Source organism: Penaeus vannamei, chromosome 2 (genome assembly GCF_042767895.1).
Source record: "Penaeus vannamei isolate JL-2024 chromosome 2, ASM4276789v1, whole genome shotgun sequence".
NCBI lineage: Eukaryota > Metazoa > Arthropoda > Malacostraca > Decapoda > Penaeidae > Penaeus > Penaeus vannamei.
Genome location: NC_091550.1, coordinates 28118842 through 28126341, shown reverse-complemented (window position 1 = coordinate 28126341; position 7500 = coordinate 28118842). Strand labels below are relative to the sequence as shown.

At 40.2% G+C, this 7500-nt stretch overlaps 1 protein-coding gene and 1 long non-coding RNA gene across 4 annotated transcripts in view; one reads left to right on the top strand and one right to left on the bottom strand.

The window, feature by feature from the left end:
- LOC113827815 (protein spinster homolog 1) overlaps positions 1-7500 on the top strand; it is a 162071-nt gene that overhangs the window by 55515 nt on the left and 99056 nt on the right. The gene's annotated exons all lie outside the window — the stretch shown is intronic.
- Positions 7422-7500, bottom strand: part of LOC138864474 (uncharacterized) — a 98749-nt gene continuing 98670 nt past the window's right edge. Inside the window, exon 3 of the long non-coding RNA XR_011399165.1 lies at positions 7422-7500. This exon is cut by the window's right edge and continues 860 nt beyond it. This is a non-coding gene — a long non-coding RNA (uncharacterized lncRNA).

The following is a 7500-nucleotide window of genomic DNA, read 5'->3' as shown; positions in this document are numbered from 1 at the left end:
TCAGATTGTCAAGCACTGTGAAGCGATCAGAGATTGTCTCAGCAAACCCCCAAGCACACTCCCTCTCCTTCAGCCTGTCCAAATGAAACACCATAGGGTGGATATTGGGCCACTGGGGAGTTTTGAAGTGAACTTGGAGGGTAGTCACAACCAATCTATGGTCAGTACCACAGTACTCGGCACTCCTATACACCCTGCAGTTCTGGAGGATCCTCCAACGAGTACTAACGAGAATGTGGTCGATCTCTTTGGCTGCATTACCCGCATCGCTGTACCTTGTCCAACGATGTGGGTCTGGGCGCTGGAACCAGGAGCCAGAAAATCCTCAATTTCTGGGATCTTGTAAAATCCCGGAAAAGGAGGGAATTCTCGCTGCCGGTATCAACTTCCGAACCATGAGGACCGACAGGCTTATCATAGCCAGCTCGATCGCAGCCAGGTACCGCATTGAAATCACCCAGAACAATACAAATATCTCGCTGGGGACAACTGTCTGCCACAGATGTGTTTGGTGTAGAACATCTCTTTCACGTCGAGTTTACAAACATCGGTAGGAGCGTACACAGCAATAAGAGATATGAAGTCAAATGACAGCTTCATTTTCATTACCATTATACGCTCATCAACTGGAGTGACCTCCACCACCGAGGGCTGGAGCCTACTGGAGATAGCTATGGCTACTCCCTGAAGATGGTGACCATCGCTGCGGCCTGACCAGTAATAGGTGTAGCCACCTACACTGATCATGCCGCTGCCAAGTTTTCTCACCTTTGAGAGAGCAGCCACCCCAACTCAGCCTCCCCAGTTCCCTCGATAGTAGGGGCAACCGATCATCCTGACGCAAAGAGCAGACGTTCCAAGCCCCCACCCTGGCCTCGCCTAAGGTTAACCCTCGGGCAGGCACTCAGAGTGGAGGCCACCTCTGCCACCCCCGCTGACACTGCATCACATAAAAGGCGGCAGGCTGCAGGATCCCTCATCCACCTGTGGGGTTCCCTAGGGCTTTGCCCCACAAGCTTCATATCGGGCTGGCAGCTGCCAGAACGCAGGCGGGATGAGGAACTCCCGTTCCCATCCTGCCCACCAGCAGCCACCCTCCCAATGGGGCCCACAGCCTGCCCCTCTCGCTGGGTAGGAGGGACATTTCACCTCCGCCCAGCATTACCAATTCGTGACACTGCCGGTGGGTTATCTCTGGGGGGAGGAGGACTGGCAAGGCCCACCTCCCCCAAGCCTTCCATTAACCCCAGGGGGCTTAGGGGCAGGAGTACAAGGCCAGGGCATGTCCACACACCGATGGGCCATGACCCCATGACCCTGTACCTCTGGGGCCTCCTGCTGGTCCGAGATCCCCTACAGTTCAGCCTGGGACTGCAAGGTACCAGTTTCCATAGGTGACCACGTGGAGGCACTCCAGAAGTCTCAATGATGGAGAGGCTATGCACTGGCAGGGGAGACTTATGCAGCGCTGCTCCCTTTTTCGCACAAGGCTAGCTAGTGGTGGCAGCTGCAAGCCAGAAGGCATGCAAGCACTTAACACTATCTAGGCTACCACACCATCGTTTCTCACCACCCTGCACATGAAGCACCCATCCACAATATATATATATATATGCTTATATATATATATATATATATATATATATGTATGCTTATATATATATATATATATATATATATATGTATATATATATGTTTATATATATATATTTATATATATATATATATTCTTATATATGTATATATATATATATATATATATATATATATGCTTTTATATATATATTATATATATACTTATATATATCAAAAATATGTATATGTATATATATGTTTATATATATATATGTATATATATAATATATGTATATATATAATATATATATAATACATTTATATATAATATATATATATAAATATATATATATAATATATTTATATAATATATATATAATATATTTATATAATATATATATATATAATATATAATATATAATATATGATATATGTATTATCACACAAACACACACACATATATACATAACAATATATATATATATATATATATATATATATATATATATATATATATATATAATGGCATCTAAGTTAAACCACACCTCTTGTGCAAGTTTCATAAATAATCTATTCCTAACTTTTTGAGTTATCAAGTTAACCAATGAACAAACAAACAAACACTACCACAAGCATAACCTCCTTGGTGGAGGTGAAAAAAGAAAAGAAAAATGGTCCTGGGACAGTCACACTTGAAATAAAAACAATCTATACATATATAAACCTTTTCTAACCTTCGGGACAGAGGCGATGGAGTTCCCAGTTTCCCTTCATGCATTCCAATACTTTCCATTCCCTCTTAGCATGAGCCATTTGTTGATGGCATGTTCTTTCACTAGCCGTTTCCCAAATATCGACAATCTTCGCTTAAACATCTTTTATCGGGTTTGAGCCACATACCTTGCTTGGCCGTGGAAGGACCTCCATGTGATCATTGTCATAGAGCCCTCGGTGTGCATAGAGTTAACCTGCACGGATATGATTAATTCTGGCAAGGCCAGTGCAAGCAGAGTGCTGATGGATATATTTATCTAAATTGAATCTCCCCTCTGTTTCGGCGAGTTCACCATTATGCAAGAAGATCCACCCCCACATATTATAGCTAAACTGGCCACTACTCACCGTTTTATAGCTATTTTGTCTTTCATATCTGAAAAGTATATAATGACAGAATGATAACATGAAATATAAAGTACATGGCACTTTTATGTATAAACATATCTCACAGTTTGAACTAAATTTATTTATTGAACAAATTGAAGAGGGTTTCTGACATTTACACCTGTTATCTCTTATCCATCTTCCCGTGAGCTCTCCACCTACTACTGGACGAACTGGAGGTGACATTCGTGATGTCGTTTGTTCATCGTCTCTTGATGGCGTTCTGTAATGAATCCCATCTGCATGCAGTCGTTTTCTTCACCGTGTGATTTGTTACCAGGAGCTATAGCTCTTTGTATGAATTTTAGGTGCATTGGTGAAGGGGCATCCTGACCTTCGATGTTCTTTCACGTAGCGCAAGAACGAGGGCGGTGCCCTCCTCCTCCCACGTTATTCACCTGTATTCCATTGCCTTGCGTTCCTCTTGAAAAAGATGTCAGCTTAGCATTCTTGTTTTCACCTCGGATTTCCTTTATAAATAAATATTCAAGTATCTATGACTATTCAGTATCATAAATATCAAATATATGATTTCATGGTTTTTATTTTATAGATGGTTCTTCTTTCTGCAAACTACTTCCGTATAAGCAAACAAGAGTTTAAATAACTTTTCACACAAGGAAACTGGTATTTCTATCATAAATATATCAAGATAATGTATCAATTTGAATATGCAGGAACGATTTTGTATTCTATTTTCTATACTAGTTGCACGAGTTGAAATAAGCAAACATGTTCTAACTCAGCTGACTGAATGTGGATGCGCCTCATAGGAAAGCCGAGACTTAAGGAATAATTCAGATTAATCAAAATAAATTATACTGCTTCGTAATTCATCATCTAGCACTGACAGTATTTTCCTAACACACACACACACACAAACACACACACACACACACACACACACACACACACACACACACATACACACACACACACACACACACAAACACACACACACACACAAACACACACACACACACAAACACACACACACACACACAAACACACACACAAACACACACACAAACACACACACAAACACACACACAAACACACACACACACAAACACACACACACACACACAAACACACACACACACACACACACACACACACACACACACACACACACACATACACACACACACACACACACACACACACACACACACACACACACACACACACACATACACACTCATTAAAGATCTCCCGTGACAGACTTTCCTTTGTCTTAGGAAGCTAAAATTTCACATAAATGAAGATACATCTCTATACGTCATGTATCGATTTCAAAACACATTTTCTGTTACAGCGGTGAAGGCCGCAGTCCGCAGGTTGCGTTTGAAGGCAGGAAGTGACCAGAAGTCAGTGCCTTGCATCTTGGAAACGTTTGCTCTTCTAAAATGACTTTATTGACTGAAAGAGGTGAAAATCGAATGGTACAAGGCCAGGACCGCGCTTCCACCTGGGCTATGTGAGAGTTGTTAACAGGGGCTTTGCAGACACCTTTGGTTAACATTCCGTGCCTCTTGTTTTTTTATAGTCTGCCACTATTTCTGTAGCAGTGAATTGTAGTAAGCTCCTGTAATTGTAATTTGCCTGGAATTCCACCATCACTGCTCCATGTTAGTCCTTAAAGTCTGTATGACCTTGCCTGCTGAAAGTGTGATACTCGACTTATTGCTTTCATTTTGTGACTTGGCCTTAGTTTGTGGATCATAGTGATGAACCCAAGATTCATCCTGCCTAAATAGTCCTGGTTTTCTTAGCTGGCCGAAAGAGCCTTGGAACAATGGACTCATTCCTGCTTCTGAAAAGAAGCTTGGGCAACCAACGATCCCAAGCTACTGGTCATGAAATGTCTTGCATACAGCCCCAATACTTATCTTGACATCTTGGAATAGCTGATGAACAATAATATAGCAATCTTCCAAAATGACAATCTCTATTTTCACACCTTACTGTACCTTCGCTGTTGTAACAGAAAATGCATTACAAGGTAAGGACTGGTAATCAACACATTATGTTAAGAGATGTGTATTTGTATGCATGTAAAATTTCAGGCTCCTGGGGTAAGCAAAAGTTGGTAAGGCGAAATCTTTAACGACCGCCCTTCGTGTATATATATACATACATACATATATATATATATATATATATATATATATATATATATATATATATGTGTGTGTGTGTGTGTGTGTGTGTGTGTGTGTGTGTGTGTGTGTGTGTGTGTGTGTGTGTGTGTGTGTGTTGTATGTATGTATGTATGTATATCATCATCAGCCTGATTCGATCCACTGCAGGACATACGCCTCTCCTGATCTTTTCCAGCATTTTCTGTCATGTGTTTTTGTTTCCATTCTTGGTAACCAAATTCCGTTATTTTGTCACGTCATCTTGTCATTGGCTCTTAGCTTCTTTATGTTATCGATAGTCCAGTCTCTGGCATATACGACCTGCCCATTGCCATTTCTTTTTGATGCTCCCAAGTATATCTTCCATTTTTGTCTATTCCCTAATCCACATCACCTTCATCTGATCTCTGGGCACTTATTAGCTTCATCTCCAGTAATTTGGTTGTAGTCCATGTTTTTTATCCATAGGTCATAACTGGGAGGACGCATTGGATAAAGACTTTTCTTTTAAATCATAATGGAAAAGAGCCTCTTAGTATGCTACTGTGTCTAATGATGGCGCTCTGCCTCGACTAACAAGGTGCTTTATTTCCTCTTCGCTGGATATGTTTGCATGAGTTGCCCCTGATATACATATACTTGTATTTAATTCCCATACATCTGCTCTCTTCTGTTTATATACAATCATTGTTAGTTCAACTAATTCTATTTTGTCCGTTTGACGATGCTTTCATGACCCTACGTGTTTGCATAAGCTGTTTAGTTTCTACCAAGAGCTTGCTGAAGCTTTGCTTGTCGTTCTTACCGCCTACTTCAAGCGCTGCTTCCCTTATTATGTCATTTAACTGTTTGTTAATTTGGCCATGTTCAGATCTTCATTGCTAAGAAGTGAATATCTGTTTTGGATGTTAGGGCTAAATTCTGTCGCTCTGGGGCCGGATTCTCAAAAGAGCCCTAAGTTAAGGCGTGCTAGAGGCCTTAATTAACTGTCCTGCTGTATTTCCCTTTTATAAGAGCAAAGGCTGTTGATTTCCCGCCCGCCGGAAAGCGTTAAAGGCTGCTCTCCCCTGCCCTCACCTAAGGCGCCGTAACTCGCACCAATATGGCGGGTTTCTTGCTCTGTGTATGTGTATGTAAGATCGCTCGGCCGAAAGTTAAGGCACCTTAAGGAGATAAGCACAACGCGTTTGAGAATCTGCCCCCAGGTCGTCAAGATAGCTAAATTGTTTGTTCCTTTTCTTTCTGAGGGTGTAATTTAATTTCACTTCTGACCATTCTATAGACACTGTCAGCATTTACCTATTATTTATTATATTGCGTCTATTTGAAATTATGAAATTAATTTCGTTTTTAATGTCAGATGGCGACTTCTTTGTCCACTTCTGTTCTAGTCTTTTACTGAAGAATGTATTCATGATATTGAGCGACCGAACCTCTGCAAAATCGACTAGCATTTGTCCCCTCTCATTTCTAGTGCCTATTCTGGGATTCCTATTTTGCCATTAATATTTCCCATAATTATTGTGAAATAGGTTTTTACCCTTTCGCTGGCTAGATGAACACCGTAGATGCTCTCTATTTCTTCATCACTGTGGCTGCAGGTTGGAACATAGACCTAAACAATCTTTAAGCTGTAACTATTGTTTAGTTGTTTTTGTTACTGATGCCACCTATTTTGCGATGTTCTTTTCTAAGTGTTTGTGAACCAAGAAACCTACCCCTAATTCCTGTTTGCTACCCTGTTTTTTTTCCTCTCCAATAGAGCATGTGTCCGTCATTTAGTCACAGCCCTACAACATTTCATTTAATAAGAGCTCCTCAAGTAATGCTAGTAAGTTGGGATCAGTTCTCATGGTGCTTGTATTGTATCTGCAAAGGTTGATCCCCGTGAGGCAGGAGATTTTTAGCACCCTCTGCTCTGGAGCGATCTTGATTGCCACCGTAACCAGGGACTCCTTCGCCTCCGGGGAATAAGGGCCATTGCTCTGTTTGTACAGTCTTAGGATGCCACTGATAAGTTCCACCAGTATGGTTGGCTCTACCTAGTGTGGCCTCCTCACCACATCAGGATATACTTCGGTGAGCATGGGCTTGAATATCAGAAGTACATTTATATATATATATATATATATATATATATATATATATATATATATATATATATATATATATATATATATATATATATATATATATATATATATATATATATATATATATATATATATATATATATATATATGTGATTCTGTTTTATACATTGACTTAATTTATGGGTATGTGTACCTAATGCAGACATAGTTGTTCACCCACACATGCCCTAAGTACTATGTATACTTGCATACAAGCATACACCTTTACACATGTTCCTATGCATATGAATATGCATACATACTCCTACAACTAAACACATGCTCATGCATACACATACATAGGCATATGTACGTATGATTATACTCACATATATGTAGCCATACATATGCTTGCACACACGTGTACGCTCACATACATTTATGAATATATATTAGTGTTCCCCCACATACACCTGTTTACACCGCACATGTATTGTGCATAAGTGGGGCAGAGTAATATACTTGAAACGGATTACATTTTATTGGTA